Source organism: Ictidomys tridecemlineatus, chromosome 15 (assembly GCF_052094955.1).
Source record: "Ictidomys tridecemlineatus isolate mIctTri1 chromosome 15, mIctTri1.hap1, whole genome shotgun sequence".
NCBI lineage: Eukaryota > Metazoa > Chordata > Mammalia > Rodentia > Sciuridae > Ictidomys > Ictidomys tridecemlineatus.
The window spans coordinates 31,709,551-31,729,951 of NC_135491.1; the positions used below are offsets into that span (position 1 = coordinate 31,709,551).

The window sequence follows — 20,401 nt, forward strand, 5'->3', positions numbered from 1 at the left end:
ATTTTTATTTTTATTTTAGATTTCTTAACTGGATCATGAAGAAACAGTATTGGTTAACTTTGAGAGCTGAAACTATTGGATTATTGGATTATATAGAGGGTGGACAAGGTAGCCATTTTGCTAGGTAGAGTTCTAACTAGCTAAGTTCACCAGACTCGATAACTAAGTGCACCAGACTCGCAACTTTACTACTCCTAATCCCAGTCTTTGGTCCCCTAGCTAAGAGACTTACTCTAGGGCTTATAAATCTCCCTGTACAATAGCTCAATCAAATTAGTTGCCATTTCTTCCATCCCAAAGATTCCCTAATATAAATACAGTATGCTCATCATTCATTTCTTTCTTTTTGTTTTAAACACCTCTGATGAAAATGTAGATTTAAGGTACCTATTGAAAAACCAGGAAAATGGGAGTTGCTATCGAAAAGCATATACTGATCAACTGCTCTCATCTCTGTCAGGAACCATGCTGTGTCTAACTCTTTCCTACCCAGTAAATTGGAGTTCGACTGCCCGCCATTAATATGTCACCATTTCCCCTACAGACTTTGGTCCTTGGGGATCCCCTAATTCTCATACTCCTCCCAGATTCCCAGAACTCTATTGCCTCCCAGAAGTAATCATAGTCAACAGTGAGTGTTAGTTATTTTGGCTTGAGGCCACGGCCTTGCAGAGCTGGTATTGAAGGGATCCTCGCCTACCTAATTTGATTGAATTGAGCGTTCCAGTAAGACCGGTGATGTGTTCCTTGCTTCGGGGTCCATCCTAATGAGCAAAAGCGGCCTCCCTTTCATAGAAGCCTGCAAATGTGGGCTTGTAAAGAAAATCTTTACAAATACTTCTCTACGTCTCAGAGATCATCCAGCACAATTACACGAGGGGATATGCTGGGAAATCCTCAAACAAACCTGATTTCCCTTCCCATTAAGCCTTTCATTTACTATTGTGGTACCAAAAATTTTTAAAATGCCTCTCTCCAAACTTTATTAATTGGAACAATAATGCAATTGAAATAACAAACAAAAATTAAAAGCAATGTAATCAGGTAAGATTATCATCATCTGGATCCCATATTCCTTCATCCTTTGTCTGAAGTCCTCATAAGCACTGACTGAGTCCTCGAAAGTTTGTGAAGAATAAGGGCTTCTCCCCAAAGAAGTGGTAAGGCAGAGGGTACAACCTATGCTGCTTATAACTCTTGGACAACTACCTGGTGCTATGGATCTCTTTTACCATTCCTACCAACAGAAACCTGAAAGCTCAATTCTAGAAGATGGAGGAGCTCCATCGTAGCCCAAAATGTCCCCTAAAAGAGAAACTGTATTAGTCCAGTGTGTGGTGCTGTAAGAAAATTCCACAGTCTGGATCACTTATAATGAACAGAAATTTACTTCGCAAGTTCTGGAGGCTAGGAAGTCCATGATGATGGGACCAGTATCTGATAAAGTTCTTTTTTCTGCATTGTCCCATAGCAAAGGTGGAAGGGCACAGGAAGGTAAGAATGAGCATCCTTTTGTAAGGAAACTACTTCCATGAAAGTAACATCAATCTGTTCATGAAGACCTGAAAGATGAAGAGCCCTCATGGCCTAATAACCTTGGAAAGTTCACACCACTTAATCCTATTACAGTGGTAATTCAACATGAGTTTGAAAGGGGACATTCACACCCTAGCAAAAATAAACTCCTCCGTTGTTAAAATCACACTCTTTTTTTCTCTGCAACCTGCAGCCTAGCCTAACCCTAGTGAATACACAAGCTTCTATCTTGACAAATATAGGTCTAAAATACCATTTAAATGGCAGCATAGTATTCCAGGATATAAAAGACTATGATTTACTCAACCACCCACTTTTGGAAGATATTTAAATATTCCCCAAATTTGTCCATTAATTAAGGCATCAATGAACAACCTAATAGCTAAATATCCATGCACACCCTCAGATATCTCCTTAGGATAAACACCAAAACTAATTTTTTGTAGCCTAGTTTAGCTGGGCAAATTAATATTTAAATTAATTACTTAAATCTTTTTGATGCTTCTTGTGGACATGTTTCTCCAGACAGGTAGTATAAAATTATGCTTTTACAAAGTTGCCTGTTCATTCATGCTCTGCATCATCATCATTTTTTTTTTTTTTTTTTTTTTTTGTCTTTGGCAATTTGCTGGGCTTTTCAAAAGACTACCCGGGTTGCAAAAGACCAACATGTGTCAAGTAACTCCGTTCTGCTCAGTACCACTCTCCATTTCTGTGCATTAGGGATCCCAACATCTGTAACATTCCTACCACCTTGACTTCATTTGGGGGAGAAAAAAGTTACAACCATTTGTTCGTTCATTACACCAATATTATTATCTACTTTATACCATCGTTATTGTAGGGACTGATGATAACTGATGATACAGGGATGGACGAGACTTATAAGACCCCAACCTAATGGATCAGAAGGCCTCCATTGATTCCTGTCTGGGGCTCAGGGTCTGCTCCCATCTCAGCCCACTAGAAGCAGTCCCCACTCCAGATTCTACTCTGTCCCCACAGGCACTCACTTGCTGTGAAAAGCTTCATGGGCATTGTCTTTTTAATTCTGCAGGTCATAATTGGAGATGGTCATCTTGGCAGACTGAGCGCAATAATGGGCTATTCATGAATAATTTGGTTATGTGACATATCAGAGGGGACCCTGTGTGCCAGACAGGAGACTCAGTCTCATCCCATAGAAAATTAAATTTCCCTGAGTGTAGTCTCTCAAGTCTAGATGGTATTCCAGATCTAGCATCCAAATGACTTCAACCATAGGGCCATGCCCCAGATCCCACCACCCTTCAACTCTTGAGCATCTGACTAGCCCAAGGAGGTTAGGACTCAGGCATGTTCCAGAATCACAGAATCTATAAGGCAGATGGGGTCTTACAGGAAGTGGAGTATAACCCCTGACTTAGGAATCTCCCCCATGTTCTCATTTCAGGTGTCCTGATTCTGCAGTAGCCACCCTTCATCTCTGCAGTTTTCTGGGGTACATAAAAAAGAAGATATGACCGAGAAGCCACAATCTTTTCCCAGGTGCAGACAGAGTCTACTCTCAGGTGTTAGGGCTGCAAAGAGGTGCCCAGATGTTCTCATTTGAGGTATAAGAACCTGATAACCAGTCCAAACAAACTGGGATCTCTTTGGATTCTTGCCAAGATCTCCAGTTAAGCCACATGCATCTGTCTCTTACAGGTTTTGTGGGAAAAAAATAATGCGAATGAATTTCAGGAGCATTCCAAGTTCAAGAAGACGGTGTGTGTATGAGTGTGTACATTTAGACACGTGAGCTTGTGTGGTGGTAGCGGTGGTGGTGGTGAGGAGGTTCTTTGAAAACCATTAAACAAAAGCAAGTGAGTGAGCCTCACCTAACACATATTTGCAAGTCCCCTCCATTTTGCTGTTTTCCACAGGGGCAAGAAGATTCCCATTGTGCACTGTTTATCTTAGTCTGTTCCCTGATAGAAGGTAAGCTACCTGGAAGCAGGGATTCTATCTATCTTGCTTACTACAACCTTCCAAAAGCCTCGAATGGTGCCTGGCATACAGAAAGCACTCAAAAACTAATATCAACAAACATCACCTTTCGGTCATACAACTATTCTGTGAGGGAACCTCTATTATTCATTCACTCCAGCCTTGCTTGAGTGTCTAATATGTGCCTGGCCCCCCGCCAGCCAAAAACTCCAGTTAATCTTCTACCTCCACTCTGCCAGATGCTTTGGGGGCCTAGATGTGTCGCAAGAGATGGGAACATGCCCCTGTTAGCTGGTCGCTCAGACTCTTGGCATTTCATCAGCCCCTTCAAATTCGTTTTGGAAGAAGGGAGGGGAATAAAAACACTCAATTCATCACTGATGATGTAGATGAGGTTGGTCATACCCCCCAACACACTCACACGTATGGGATTCAGTGGAAAAGATGTGGGTTCGATAACTCCATCTTTGTGGCCTGCTGTCCCCAGTGCAGGCAGGCAGGCAGGATCCCACTCAGCTCAAGCACAGGTCTCAATTTTACCACCTCACCTTTGCCCCTGAACACAGCTTAGATTGGGCCTCTCCACAGGACAAGCCCCTCTTACCTCAAGCTGGGGATCTCCTAAGGGAGCTAGGTTTCTAGCCAGGAATCAGGCTAGAAAATCAGAAGCTTGCTGGTAGTCTCAGTCCTACCAAGGGGAGGTGGGGAGTAGAGTCCCCAGAGGGTGCACTCTCCTGCAGCCAGCTTGCTGGTGATTGGCACCTAGGTTTAATGGGGTTGGCTTCAGGGTCTGGGATCAGGCACATTGCCATCTTGACAGATGGGCACATGGGTAGATAGCCAACAGATAATGAATGAGCAACAAATGTGTTTGTTGAGGGCAGGTTTCCCAGGCAGGAGCCACGAAACAGCTCATCCTGAGTCTCCACACCTGTGTTCCTCTTCTATCTAAAAACCTGCTGGAGGCTGTGGTCCCAAATAGGGGAGAGGAACCTCTACACGTGCTAATTCCTGCAGAAGGAAAGGAGGAGGACATCAGAGGCACAGAGGAAGAACACCTCCAGGGGCAACAAAAGATGCTACTGCCTATTTCCAATGAAGGCATCAGAAGGGAATGAAGTTAGACGTAAAGTAGATCCTCCCCATGCCTCTGTCAATGTTTCTCCCTCTCACAGCGGAGAAGTTGTGAAAACCTATTTTGTGACTCTCATGTAGCCATGATGAGCTTTGAGGAAGAACGTGAAATGGGAAAAACATTGACAACTTCCCTGAGATCTTCTTCCTGGGAGGTAAGTAGCTCTATCTTCATGGGGTATAAATTATGAATCTTTGACAAGTCTCCAGAAGTAACAAATGTCAGCCTGTGTGGTAATACTGCCTTATCCTGTGCCAATTGAGTACAACATATTTAGTATTTTCTCGTGAATCCAAAGCCAGTTGTCAGAACTTTTCCATAACTAGTACATTTGTAGGGTAAAAAAAAAAAAAAAATACAAGGAAAAAAAAAAAAAGGAAATATTTGGGAACCTGATCCTCAACCACCCAGTCCCCCTTTCCAGACTGGGAGCAAGATACCCAGTCTCGGAATCTTTTGAGGCAACTAATAGCTTTGAAAGGATGTGGGCGGTACAGCCAAATGCAGCGGTGCACACCTATAACCCATGCTACTCAGGAGGCTGAAGCAGGAGGATCAAAGATAAGGATAGCTTCGGCAATTTAGTGAGATCCTGTCTTAAAAAAAAAAAAATGGAAAAGAGGAAGGAGAAAGAAGGAGGAAGGAGGAGGAGGAGGAGGAGGAGGGAGATTTTCCTATTTCCCTTTTCTAGAATAAAAAATAAGGAACAGCCCTGTTGGAGAGCAATGGGCAGAGAGGTTACTAAGGTTACTAGGTTTGAATCTCATCTCCATCACCTACCAGCCTTGAGACTCTATACAAGATACATAAGCTCTCCTAACCTTCATTTTCCCTACATAAAGTGAGAATAATAATAGTACCTACCTCATAGAGTTATTGGGAGAATTGAATGGGCTCACGTAATTGGGAGAATTGAATGGGCTCACGTACATTGAAACCATGTAACATAATGCCTAACACATGGTAACACTCAATAAATGTTAGCTGTTATTATTTTATGAGGATTTGCAAAGGTGGCAGTAGATAGTAAAGGGAGTAGAAGGAGGAAATAGGAAGCTATTTGAATACCAACACTACTGGTGACCATTGGCTACTAAGTTATTTGAAACTTCTCCATGGGCAATGGCTGCCACTGTGCTTTCCAAAGGTTGCACTGTTAATTGTTGCAATTAATGATTAAAGTGGAGGATATAAATGAAGTTTCCAGCTGCTATTAAAATAAAGCTTCTATTTTAGCATCTCAAATCACTGAAGCCAATAAAGAAATAGGAAAATGCCCTTAAGGAAGTCAGGTATTGGTATCTTGCACACTGAAGATGAGGTCATGACTTTTGTCCTCAGCAGACACAATGTGGAAGATCTGTTTGGAGGTAAGAGGGTTTAGAACCCATGTCCTCCAAGAGGCATCTGAACTCCATCAAAACATCTTTCTGAGATGTGTGATCAAAGTCTCTTTTATGAATTGTGTCCCCCCAGAAAGATGTTGAAGTCCTAACCCCCTGATACCTGTGAATATGACCTTATTTGGGAATGGGTCTTTGCAGATATAATCGAATAAATGTGAGGTCATACTGAATTATACTGGGTCCTCATCAATATGATAGGCCTTATGCTTTCATAAACAGAGGAAAAGAGACACACAGCGGGTCACCAAGTGATCATGATATAGAGATCGCACTGATATATCTACAAGTCAAAGAACACCAAGTATTCGCAGAAAATACAGAAGTTAAGATAAAGGAATGGAACATGTTTCTCCATACGTCCTTCTGAGAGACTATGGCCCTGCTGATGACACCTTGACTTCAAACTTCCAGCCTATAAAACTGTGAGGTCCTTTGTGACAGCAGCCCTAGAAAACTAATGCAGTTTCTGATGAAGATAAACTGCAGTCTTGATTTAAAGAAAAATTAAGGAAGTTCAGAAATTAGGTGTCTGGAAAAATATATGGCTATTCTCATTTGTACATATTTAGAGAATATGCACAGAAGAACTACGCCTCCAACAACCTACTAAGCTTATTCCCATTTTAGTGACCACTTGGCTAATCCCTCACATTGGAAACTCTTGTCCTAGCTCTTACCATGTACTATGGTTTGGATGAATGGCCCCAGAGGTCTGCAAGTAAAGGCTTGGTCCCCAGGTATGGGGCGGGGGAACTATGTGCCTTTAAGGGGCAGGCCTAGCGGAAGGTTGTTAGGTCATTGGGGTTTTGCCCATTCTCTCACCCTGTTTCCTGACTCAAGAGGTGAGCACCTGCTTTGACACAGTCCCACCATATTGTGCTATCCTTGCTGGCCCCCCAAATCAATGGGACTACTACCATGAACCAAAATAAAACTCCTTACTTCATAAGTAGTCTATCTCAGGTATTTCATTATAATGAAGCAAAACTAATATATAACTCCCTTTCAGCATTCTACTTCCTGGGTAGATTTTACCCCATTGCCAGCGAGGCCTTGGAGGACCATCCTCTCAATAGTAGTCCCCAAAACTTATTTGTTATGATTTCCCCTTGATGTGTAGTTCCGAAATACAATGCTATGTGAAATCCTCTTATCGACTTGCTTACTTGGGTTGAGATGTTAACACCACCAGAGAGGGGCCCTATTCTGTCTCTAGCACCCAGAAGGGAGCCTTGCTCATAACAGACCCACAATTCCATCACATTTGAAATGACCTTTATTGTAAGATTCATCTTGACTGTATGTGACCTTAAGCATGGGAAAAAAAAAAAGATGCTAATTAAACTCTGACCTGACAATGATAGAGAGACACAACCCAACCCCAGAGATGTTGAACTGAAAAAAAAAAAAATGTGTTTTAGATACTGTGAAAAATGATACATGTTCTAATAATAACGAACCTACACAAAATTTGGTTCTTGAAGAAAACACCAGAACTCACTGTAGGGACCAACATGAAAGTTGTAGCACTGACTCCTGGAATGGTTCTAAGAAAGTCCCACATGTGCAGAGAAGAGGGAAAAGACAGGGTAGATGCCACAGAGGGCCTGAGAATGAGGCCAATGTCTACCACAAATAATATCTGGCCATTTCCAAGGCTTATGATGATGTCATTGAAGCCCAGCATAAGCCAGACCACCAAAAGCTTACTCCATCTATTTCATTTCACAGTCTATGATTAGTTGACACTTCCTGGAGGATGGGACACATTCAGATGGTACACATTCTTGCATTTTCTTCCTCCCCATCGTGACCCTAGAAGCAGGAAGGTGAGGGAATCAAGGTAAGGGAAGTTAAATGTCTTGCCCAGGGTCATCAGATAACTAGGGCCTGTTCAGCCGGGGCCTAAACAAGTTCTCCAAACACCAGGTCCAGTCCTCTTGCCAATATCCAATTGACTAGGGCCTGTGTTCAAACAATAACTTACCAAAATTGAACTGCAGTGACTTCAGCTGGTGAACATTCTGGAAGATTCCAGAAACATATAAACAAGTGTTTACAGGCCCTCAAGAAGGTCATCTAACATCTTGGCTCCTGACTCATCCGTTAAGACCCCCACCCCTGGCCACCTTGTCCCCATTCTGAGTCCAAAGGCCTTTTTATGTAAATGAACTATTGAGCTAGTGGGAGAAAAAATCTGGGCTCCTTTGGGGGTGCATTTTGGATCAGTTTGTTGTTTTCTGAAAGCATAGGGAAGAGTAAGCAATAATCAATAATGAAGTCTGCTTGAATCTCGGAGGCTTGATGAGGTGCTTTTGAAGCACTATCATCTTTTTATATCTGGACTTAGGAGCAGAAAGAAAATGGCATGTAAAGACAAGAATGAAAGAGACAGAGAAAAGTGGGAACATGAGCAAGGAAATACTCCTTGGATTCCTAGCACCTTGTCTAGCTTCTGATACCAGTTCCTTTCCGAAGCCCAACTATATTCCTTCCCTTGAATTCTATGAGGCATTCACATTCTTTAGGAAGCCAACACTTTTTGTTTGATCTCTCTTGAGTTTCTGTTCCTTGAAACTTAATTTTTTTTTTTTTTTTTTTTTTTTTTTGGTGCTAGGGATTGAACCCAGGGCCTTGTGCCTATAAGGCAAGCACTTTACCAACTGAGCTATATCCTCAAACTTACATGGTTTTGACAGCACCTAAATCAGTTCCCACTTGCTAGGGGCCACTAAGAGTGATACAGACCAAGAAGATATACAAGAGGAGAAAGGCCTCAGGGCCTATTATAGCCAAACCAAATCCCCTTATCTAAATACCCTGAATGCACTCAGTGTTCCTGTTCTCCAACATGGTGCCCCAAACTCATCAAACACCTCTTGGATCAATCTGATGCTGAAGTCATAGCTAGAGTGTAGAGGCTAAATATTTGGCTGGGTGGCCCTGAATAGCACCCATTAGTTTGTCTTTTTCCTCCAAAAAGCTTTCATTTAACCCCTCATCTCACATATTCCTTCTTGACCTTTAGTGATATTCACTTGCATATTACGGCACCTGAGTCAGTCTGCTGCCATCACTGGAACCACGGTCTCCCCAAGAAGATGGGCGTCACCAGAGAAGAGGACTCTATCTTATTTGTTTCTATTTCTCCCACATTTTTCATCACAAAACACTGAATCCATGAATGCCTTTTAAATGTCTTAAAGGGAAAGGTTCACCAATGAATGACACCCATGTGAAGATATTTTTTCAACCCCCTTCAGATACAACTTTAAGGGAAAGGGAATGAATTCTATGGATGGGGACTCACTTTGGAGCCTGCAGCTTCCCTACATCTGTTTGAAATTTAGATCTGTGTCTATCCATTGGAACAAGGGAAAAGAGGCAGAATCGCTTCAGCCAGGGTGCAGAGTCCAGGATCTCTCAAAGGAGCTGTCAATCTTAATGCCCATCTCTCTCTGAACTGGTTTGTGCACACTGTCTCCTTTCTATCACAATGAGATGGAGATTCCAAAATTCCCAGGAGAGAATGAGCAAAAGAATTCACATTCCCTTTATTCCCAATCTTAATAGTCAATCCAGATATGATACACATTTCAGCCTCTGCCTAAACATGGACTCCTCTAGCATTTAAGTGGCTCTGAGCCTCAAAGCCATGACGAAGACCTTTTAGCCAACTTTCTCTCCCAAGTGCAACAAAGGAAAAGAATGTGGTCCTTCTTGCCCACAGAGAAATCCATTTGCCTTCTTCAGAATATGAGGGAAAGGTCATTTGTGGGGAGATACAAAGCCAAGAAGGAAGCCAATGGATTTCCCAACCAAATGAGCTCTTGTCAAGATTTTGGAGTTTCTCACTTTCCTCTAGCATTCAATATGTGACTAATAGGACGTAACTCGATGACCTCTGTCTTATCCAACAGTGATTCCAAAGTTTTGGTATTCTCTGTTTCTGAAAGAAGGAGAAAGTCATCTCACAGTTTGTGTTAAACTTTCAAGCCCCATCCAGATGTTTCCAGAGAGTGCTCCAAATCAAAACTTTCAACCCAGGTTCTTAGATAATTGTAAGAGAAACACAAACTGAACTCCCTAAATCCTTGTAAAAAGAACGAACAGGGCCCTTCAGTCTTTACCATCTTGATTAGGGCTTGCTCTGTTCTTTGTAGGAGATCTTCCAGATGAAAGCAGTGAATACCACCCTGGGCAAGGAAATCGGATGTGTACTATTTGCCATATATTTGACATATATTTGTTAGTTTTCTGCTTTATGCTCAACTCTTTTCTAGCCACTGTGGAAAAATGGAAACAAATAGAAAACAAGAAATTTTGTATTTTTAACTCTCTATAGATGTTCCACGATTTTCAGTTTATGAAATGCTTTTACTTATTTCTCATTACAGTGTTTATAAAACAAGCAATGTGAAGAACACTTCCACTGGATAGGCAAGGAAAGGGAAGCTCAAAATGGTCAAGGCACTTGTCCAAGGTTCACATGATGCATAAATAAATGATGGGGAGGAGAGACTAGAGTCCTAGTTTGATTATTTTTGATGCACTGGGCTTTCCATCCCCCTGTGACTGGAGAGGGAGGGGGGCGGGATGACACAAGAAGAAGCAAGGTGTGGCCATGCATGATCGAGTGCTAAATTAAATGGTCCAGTAGGTTACATGAGAGGATCAGGAAGGAAACATGTTAGTGTGAGCCAGGGGACCTTGGTAGGCCTCATAGAGGACAAAACCTTGGGTTAAGATTCTCACAAAAGGAAAGGAAGCGGGAAGAAGAAGACAGTTTCTCAGCCAGGCCAGAAACTTCTCAGAGTGAGATGCAGAAAAACAGAAATAAAAATACTGAAATCCATGAAGAAGAAACCTCTAGAAAGCAGAGCTTGGAAAGTCCTAGCCATCCATCCTCCAAGACCCAGATGACACCCAGCTGCCACCAGCCCTGTGCTAAGTTTAATGTAACTTTTGGTGCAGGGTGACGTTGAGAGAATGGAAAGTGGTGGCTGAGAATTAGTTACTCTTCAGCACTGAAAGAGAGAGAGAGAGAAGTGGAAAGTGGCTCTTTACCTCCTGTCTTGTATTTCTTTTCTGTAGTGAGCTCTCCCAGCAAGATCACTGGGGTGACCAGACTGAGGTCAACTTCAGAAAGAACCAGGGCTTATCATTGGAGTCGTGGAGGAAGCACTGTGCAGGTCTCTGCTCTGTGTGCTCTGGAACTAATACTCATTGAACCAGGGGGACAGTTGAGCTGACTTTGAGGCAGAGGGTTTGGATCACCTGCTTGAACAGCCCATCGGGAAGAACCCATTACTGTCATCAGAAAGGTAAAGAAAAGCCAAGGTCAGAGCTGCAGACATGCTTTTCCCTGCCTCCCCCACCTGACCCACTTCTCCACCATCCACCTGCTTCAGCCACCTCAGGCCCCATCTCGGCTGCCAGATTCCAACCGAGGCAGTACCACAAATTACCAGGAGATCGCTATCCAAACTGTCACCCATGATCAGAAAAGAAGGAGTTATGTAAGTAACTGACAGCACCTGAGCGATCTCTCATTTGGATTAAATCAAGATCTTTAAATATTTATAAAGTTCTGGTATCTAAAATAGCCAGCCTTTGCCCTGCACGTGGGCTGTTGAAATATAGGCCTAGTGCATTCTAAATGGAAGACTCATCTGAACAGTCATATATTTTATTTGTGCGTGACTGTGGAGAGCACATTTGTGTGTGTGTGTGTGTGTGTGTGTGTGTGTGTGTGTGTTGAAAAACCTATTGCATTATGTTAAATATCCCAAGGGCTCAGTAGAGAACATGGCTGGAATGAACACAAGACGAGAATCACTTTTTTCTATCTCATTAGATGGTCTGAGTTTTGAAATCTGCTCTAAGAGTGTGGTAAAGTGTGCAGTGTTGTAGATTAATGCACTGAATACATTTCTACAGTTCTTGATGTGTTTCATAAAAGGTCCATTTCAAAAGTGTGCTGTATTATAGGTGAACACTCTCAGTAAATAATCTTGTTACAGAAACCTAAGCAATTTTTACAAGGCGTATTTCTGGCTGACTGAACAATTTATTCTCCAGATGTCACATTGTATTTTTCCAATATAAAATGAAACAGCTTTTTTTTTTTTTTTCTTTTAAGGCCGACTGTGCTGCTTTGTCTGAATCTAGAACAAAGGATCTCCCCTTAAGGAGGCTGATGTGATGTTAAAGTCCATCACTTTAAAATTAACACCACACCTGGGAGGAGCAGGCGGTGTGTCTCTGGCTTTCCTGCTCAGGAATGACACTTGACAATCAGGCAGGACATTCCCTCAGGTCATCCAGTCTAAGAAAACTCACTGGCTTCTTGGAAAACCAAAGAGAGCAAGAGAAAGGGGTGCAGAGAATGAACAGGGGAGAGGAATGGACAGGCCTGGGGAGAAGAGAGAAGTGGAGGAGGAAAGGGGGAAGAAATGGAAGCAAAGGTGGAATAATGGGAGGTGAGGGAAGAATAGGAGCAAGAGAGCAGAAAGAGCGGCTGGGGATGTGGCTCAAGCGGTAGCGGGCTCGCCTGGCATGCGTGCAGCCTGGGTTCGATCCTCAGCACCACATACAGACAAAGATGTTGTGTCCACTGAGAACTAAAAAATAAATATTAAAAAATTCTCTCACTCTCTCTCTAAAAACAAATGTAAAAAGAGAGCAGAAAGGAAGGAAAAGGCAAAAGTGAAATAGTTAACACAAATAGTTAAAAAGATGGATAGCTGGAAGAGATGGGAAGTATGGGAGAAATAGGCAAAATTCTGCTCCCATCAGAAGCAATGTTTGCCAAGGCTTTTGCAAAATATTAAACCCGTGAAACACTCTATAAAACAAAGAGTTCTATTATCAAACAGTTTTGGAAAACAGTGTTTTCTGCATGCGCTCTCTTCCCTTAGAGAGAATGGCAATGCAGTAGCCTATTGAAGGCGCTGAGAAGTCTCACTGAAAAAAGAAATTTGGTCGATTTTCATTCAATCCAGTGTTTTCAAGCTTATTTGAACTCCAAATCTCTCTCCTTTAAAAAAAAAAAAATCACAAAAGTATCTATAACTATGTGACTTGGACACCTGTGCTGGTCTCTATGTAGCACTTCCATTGTGTTATTTCTGGAGAGGGTGGACCATCCATGCCCTCCGTGTCAATGTACATAAGCCAAAACACTCTCGTGAAGCTCTGTGATGTGCACCCAGGGCAGGCATCTGGGACAATTATTTCTTTTATTTGATTTTTTTTATTGGTGTACTATAATTACACATAATAGTACGATTCATTGTGAATATTCACATATGTACATAACCTAATTAGAACAGTTCTTTCTGAACATGGTATCTGATGTCCACAAGTTATATTAGTTAGCTTTGGCATGTGAACCTACAATAACAAACAATCCCCAGCAGCTGGGTTTATGAAGCCTAATGATTTCTCATTCCCTTTTATGGCACAGTAGCAAAGCTGAGGCTCTGTACTTCTGCTCCATATACCTTCCCCAAAACTGTGATCCAGGTCTCAAGGCACAGAGAATAAAAAAGCCCTGGGAATGAGCAGTGCAAAGTCTTTTTAAGGTTCTGCCCACAGTTTTTATCCATGGCATCCCATTGGAGGAATCAAGTCACATGACCAAGTCTCATAGCCAGGAGGCTGGGAGTTCACTGCTCCCTAGAGAGGCACTGCAGTCACAGGTGGGTGGGAAAGTGGAACCTCTTCTGTAAAGAAGAGTGAATGAAGAGAAAAATAACACAGCTGCTACATAGAGATCAGAGGAGAACGCTGTGTTCTAGGGGAATGTTTGGTAGGAATTTCATGTCCTAGATTCAGGCACTTCATGATCCTGGAAAGTGAAAAGAAAAATGAGACAAGGGCTGGAAATTGGGCCATGGTAGATACATTCGTATATGAATGAATACACGTAGGTCCCACTTTAAGAAATTCAATACGTGAAAAGTTAAGTGTGTATTAGGGTTTAAGTGTTCACAGAAAACCCTTTGCCACTTAAACCTTTGCTTAGTAATCGACTTCCCAACAAGGGTCCATTGAACAGAGTTGTGTTTGATTGAATGTATGAGATTGAACCATATACAATTTGCCATTTTGAGGTTAAAAAGATGCCTATCAGCAATTGCATACAGTTCAGTGTAAAACAAAAATTCAGTTTATATGCCTATTATCAGGAATCACCATCAAGAATGGTCAAAAGATTTTATCCTGGGTGCCAACCATGACTCAGAAGTGGTATCTAGTCCCAGCAGAAAGGAGTACCACAGTCATACCTGTCTGCCACAGGATCGGGACATGTGTGCCAAGCGTTTGCCATCCCCATCTCCTGCAGTGAGGTACAGAATAATCCCTTCTATCAAGTCATCAGCATACCCCAGTCGCCCCTAAAACCAGGACAGGAGCCACCCCCATGCCAAAAACTAAGGATTTCTGCTTAGAGTTCAAAAAGAATCTAACTGAAGGAGGCATCATGGGCCACTCAAAAACTCCCCTCCTCAGGGTAGGGAGAAACTTTATTTTAGGAATTAGAGAAAATGCTAACAAAAGAAATGCATACTGTGGTGGGTAGGCCCGGAGAAAGAAAGAGTCACCCAGGTGACAACCGTCTTCCTGGGGTTTCCAACCGAAGCGGACTTCCACGGTAATAGATTTGCTCCTACAAACAAAAAACGGGACCTTGATCCTGCCTGTTCCCTCTGCCTACAATGCTTTTCCTCCCAGTAGCCACAACTCTTGCTCCCTTACTTTCTTCAGGGATCTGCTCAAATGTCATCTTTGCCAAGAGGCCACCCCTGACTGTATGCGATGGTTGTCCCTGTCACTTTGTTCTGCTACACTTTCCTTCTGAGCTTTTATGACCATGTGACATGATGAATGGCACCACAGACATGCCCCAAATGATCCTGAGGGAGCACAGGAGTGAGCCAAGTCAGACAGTCACACCGACCGTGTGACTCGCCGCAGAACAAGGACACGTTGGAGAAGCCTTCTTTCCTGAGTAGATTTTGTTGCCGAAAATTGGAAAAAAAAAAAGGTTAAAGGAATTCTGTGTAGTGACTTCAAGACTATTTGATCTAAGATTGAATCTGTGAAAATAGACTAAATAGTCTTAAGGGAATAATCTAAAATTAGGAATCATTTCAGGAGCGCGAACAATGAATGGAACACGTAATGAGGAAAAATACAAAATGAGTTAAGAAGAGAACAAACTGATAAATACAACCTCAGTCGAAGGAGAATAAAGAGTTAAAATGAAAGGAAGAGAAAAGTGATGGGGCGGAGGCGCTGCTCAGTAGATCCAGTGGACACATAAAAAGAATAATCAGCAAAAAATCAAAAGAAAGAAGAGAGTCAAGAACTTGTTTGAGCTACAAGGAAATCTGAATCTGCAGATTGAAGGTTTTTCTGAACACTTGGTAAATAAAAATAAATTTTTTAAAGCACTGACTTAATTTGAGGATGGACATGGGCTGATCTCGGCTCAGTGTTCACCACCCAACAATGCCCCCGCCCACAGGCAGGGGTGTGCTAGTATTATGCCCATTTCACAGATGTGGAAATGGGTGTCTTGAGAGGTCAAATGAGCTGCCCAAGGTCACACTGACAGCAATGAGCCAGGAATCCTGCCTTTCTGCCTCCCAGGCCTGACTGGCCATCCTGCCACTCTGCCTCTTAGGGAACATGTAGGATTCAGTAGAGGCTGCACGGCAGGCCCTTGGCACTTAATGGGTATCTGTGATGTTTGCAATGATCAGACCTTGAGCTGCTTTTCCAGAGATGGAGATGGTTTTCACTGAGCCATACTGTCCCCTGCCCCACCTCATCCCCACGCTCAATGTAGCATTAATGGGCAAGGTCAGGAGTGCAGTATTTGTTCCCAGAGCCAAGCACAGTGACTACTGGAACCAGGCAGCCTGGTCTTGTCACCCCCCCACTGTGTGATTTTTTTTTTAATTAATTAACTTCTCTGTCTCTCAGTTTCCTTTATCAGAAATAATAATAATAATAATGATAACCAACTTATAGGGTTCATGTGTGGATTAAGTAAACTGAGACACATCAAAGCATTAGATCAGTGGGTGACATGTCAGAAGCACCCAATAAATGAGATTTCATCAGATCTGTGGCCCTGATTGATCTCTAAACTCAGGACCTTGCACCCCAGGTCCCCTCCACAAGGCGCTGCTGCTGACTCACAGATTTTGCTGCATGGAAAAGGTTCCATCCCTGGTTTAACTGGTTTCTAGCCAGCCCCACTTGATACCCCTCCATAGAGGGCCTCAGCAAGCCCTGTGCAGCCCACTCTCTCTCCTTGGGCCTTCTGCTCGGTCTCTCCCCCTTCACACCATTTAGTCAATGCCATTAATCAAAATCCTATAGCAGAAAACGCATGCATAAGTCCGACACATTTATTGCTATGGCAACAATTCAGGCACTTGTCCCAGTGTCAAGCTATATCAGTGGAGATAAATTCTATTGTTTTCACAGTGACAGTTTTCTCTGTGTTGGACTTAATCCATGGAAAAATATAGCCTTTCTCCTTATTTAAGAGAGTGAGAGAGAGCTCAAGAGAAAGAGAAAGTGACCTCTGGGTTTCTAACCCAGTGCATTCAGAACTGAAACCAATTTTTCCCCCTTTCTTTGAAAAATGAAGGAAGACATTCAATGATTGGCAGCGGCATCGTACTGATCAATTGATCAGCAGTATCCCCAGAACCAAGATTCTTCTATTTAGATCCTGAGGTTCAGGGAGGGCCCCAATGCGTTAAGAAATTTGCAGAAGCCTGCTCTGTGATGGCGTTCACTGTCTTAGTGTATACCAGGACCCAGCTCTCTGGATATGCTGGTGAATTCAGCCTCAGCAAACAGTGTTGGTAAATAGAAACAGGCTTGCTCAAAATGATCGGTTACCCATGATGAATAGCATCCCTCACTCAGAGAGATGGCCTCTTCTGTTCTGGGGAGATGAGGAAAAGATTCTCTTCCCCCATCCTCCCCAAGCACCTTTGCTTGAGCGTCCGGGCACATCAGCATGGCAACCTGTATTTTGTGCATTGGATGGTAGCCTGCACTCACCACACCTACACTTCCAAAGGAAGCTGATTTCTTTTGTAAGCCCCCTTCCCTGCTTCTACACTGAATCACTTTCCCATCCTTCCTACTGGAATCAAGGCCCCAGAGTAAAATTCCAGCTGAGTCTAGAGGTCTTGGGTGTGTTCATCAAGAGAAGTGAGAAGCATTGTCCTCAGGTTGCTGATAGCAGTAAGGAAAGCACTAATATTCATTCACTCACTGCTACCAAATTAAAGCACCCACTATGTGCCAAGTGCTTGCCACACAACACTTGTGTATTAGCTCCTTCTTGCTGTTGTAACAAATCGCTGCTCAGCAGCTTAAAGCAGCACCACTTTATTCTCTTCCATCCTGGAAGATCAGAAATCTGAAATTCATCTCACTGGGCTAAAAGTTGGGTGTTGTCAGAGCTGCTGCATTCTTGCTGGAAACACTAAGGGAGAATCATTTCCTTGCCTCTTCCAAATTCCAGGCCACCTACATTCCTTGGCTGGTGACCCCCACTTTCTCTTTATCTTCAAAGCCAGGAACACTAGTCTGAATCCTTCTAACAGTGCCTTCTCTCTGGTTCTGTTCTTCCTCCCTCTCTCAATTTTAGAGACCCTTGTGATTATATTAGGCCCACCCAGATAACCCAGGGTAATCTCCCTCTCCCCAGGTCAGTGCATTAGCATCTTTAATTCCATCTACAGGTTCCATTTCCCTATGTAAAACAACATATTTCCAGGTTCCAGAGATTAGGGAACCTGAGATAAACATCTTTGGGGGGCAGAGGAAGCATTATTTGGCCTCCTATAACCTCTGAGGTTTGAAATATCCCTGTAAGGCAGGTGCTAACATCCTCATCTTACAGATGAGGAAACTCGGGGTCAGAGAATTGGATCTTGACCAGGGGCCATTATAGCTAAAGAAATGTTTGCAGCTGGAAACATTCTTTGGAACCCACATTCCAAAGAATCCCATATTGTCTGCTCCCTGGACCACAGTACTTCCCTCATTTGTTCTCTCAAGAAATAGTAATGACTGGGTACCTACTAAGTGCATCTCTGAGAGACATGTATTTGGGGGGCAAAAGATGGAAAGAAAGACAAGGTGGTGCTTAGGACAGAGAGACAGGATGGTAGTAACTAGGTTAGGTATTGTGCTATTTATTCCTGAGAAGAGGAAACGCAGTAGGAGTTGAGATAATCCAGGAAGGCTTCTAAGAGGTGGTGGGACCCGGACTGTGTCAAAGAAGTTACAGAAAAAAGGCTCCATTCCTTCCAGACTGTTAGGTCTGTGGCTGTGGGGGAGGGGTGCCCTCAACTCCTGCCCTGAGGCCCCCCCCTCCCCCGGGAAGCCCATCCCCCACAGCATGAAGGCTTGATTCTCTCTAATACTGACGCTCAGATTTGCTGTTCCAACTTGCACAGAGGCCTCAGCAAATTTCCACCAAGTTCATTTCCCTTCGGATTTAGAGTAGAATTTGAAACTGTGTCCTGTTGTCGTCAGGGTTCTAGAGGTAGTGGTGACAGGGACCCAGCTCTATGAGGTTGCAAGGTGGGTCTAATAAGACTTGAATTTCACACAGAAGCACTAAGCTGAAGTCTCCTGTACATTTTGATTCTTTCTTCTTCCTCTTTTCTATTATTTACTTCTTTCCTTTCTTTTCTTTTCTTTTTTGACTTCTTTTTCAAAAAATGAAATTGGGGCCACAGGATGCCTATTCTGTGTCCTGAAGACTCTTCCCTGAACTTCATCCATATGAATGAGGCCTTGGCTCTTGGGGTCATCCGAGCTGCAGCTCACATTAACTCCTTCTGCGCTGTGTCCTGCTAGGCCTGGGGCCTGGGGAGAGCTCAGCCCCTTAGTTCTGAGCATGCAGCAGCAGAAGGCAAGCCTCAGTTCTTTCCTGGTCTGGCATAGAGGGAATTGCTTAGGGGGCAAATTTCCTGTACTCCTGGGCCCTTTGTCCAAACATCAAACCTCAAAGAAGATCCCTGCACCTGGTTTAAGGTGTGGCTGTCAGGAGAAGGATGTGATGAGGTACCAGGAAAGGGTCTTTGCAATATCCTCAGCCCCGAGAAACCTCTCTCCATGAATTATGGAAGAAAGGTGACATTTAAACGTAGAATCTGAAATTCTGGGAAAAAAAAAAAAAGGTCCAGAGAATGTACGAGAGGAAAAACAAGCAAGAGAGGTCTGGAATGAGAGATGGAGGGAAAAGAAAGAAACTTGGCAGGCAGCCCCACTGGGCCGGAGCAACAAGCATAAGAGGAGCGAGAAGGATTCAGTAGAGGCTACAGAATTTCTGTAAGATGCCCTTCCAGAATTCGTTACAGAAGAAGAAGAGGATCAACTACTATCTCAAACAATGGTGGGGGCAGTGGAGATCATGGGGGCATAAAGGCCAACCCTGGGTGTATGAAACCATAATGAAATTGAAGAGCAGGATTGCAGAAGGCCTTGGGCAAACCATCCACCACACTGGGCTTGGGAAAACCACCATGGTGGAAATAGGGGTAAAGGAAGGGGACTCAGAGGTCGCCATGAGGGCTCCTTTGTTCTTTGGAATTTTGGTTAGTTGTGTATCATAGGACCCATCACTTAGACAGGAGACATCTATACCCTGGGCCACCAAGTATACAAGATCTCAGGGAATAGCTTCCAAAGAACTAAAAGGATTTTGAAATTGAGTTTGAGGCCCGTAGAGCACCAAGCACAAGTCTTTGCTCTACGAGAGTTTCCCAAGTTTCATCTGCTTAAGTTCTGCCGTCATAGATAGAGAAAATTCATGCGCAGATACAATGTGCATATTTCTGCACGCTTCCTGATCACAGCTCTATGTAATTTGCTTATTTGTTTTTAATTGACTTATTTTTCTAGTTAAATTTATAAGAAAGTTGGCTATTATTATTACTGGAAAATGAGCATCTCCCTAAGATAAGCACAAAATACATTGGAATGAAGCAAGGTGATACATGATAAGTGCTTATGATTCCCACTGATGTCTTTCTGCCTGAGACCCGGTATCTGCTCACTGAGGGGGAATTTGTTCAGAGCAGTAGAGGGTTAGTGAAGACAGAGGCCTTCAAACAGAAATGAGGCTGATGAAAGACTTGAAAGCAAATGGACAAGAAGCAAATTTCTCACCATCTGATTTAATATCACATTTGAGCGGGATATCTAAAGGAATCTCCCGAAAGCCAGTGGTAATGTCCAATACTAGGGGAAACCTTGCTGAGAGGGATTGTCTTAGCACAGTTCTCCAGAGCAGCCTGGGGCA

At 43.1% G+C, this 20,401-nt stretch overlaps 1 long non-coding RNA gene across 2 annotated transcripts in view; it reads left to right on the forward strand.

Annotated features, from left to right (window-relative positions):
* Positions 1 to 15,510, forward strand: part of LOC144370858 (uncharacterized) — a 33,757-nt gene extending 18,247 nt beyond the window's left edge. Inside the window, exons 2-5 of one of the 2 annotated variants that reach the window (XR_013430883.1) lie at positions 2,969 to 3,128; positions 3,223 to 4,793; positions 7,777 to 7,888; positions 9,074 to 15,510. This is a non-coding gene — a long non-coding RNA (uncharacterized LOC144370858). Of the gene's footprint in view, positions 1 to 2,968; positions 4,794 to 7,776; positions 7,889 to 9,073 lie in introns of both variants that reach the window. The other variant, XR_013430882.1, reaches the window with a different exon arrangement.
* The last annotated feature ends 4,891 nt before the right edge of the window (positions 15,511 to 20,401 follow it).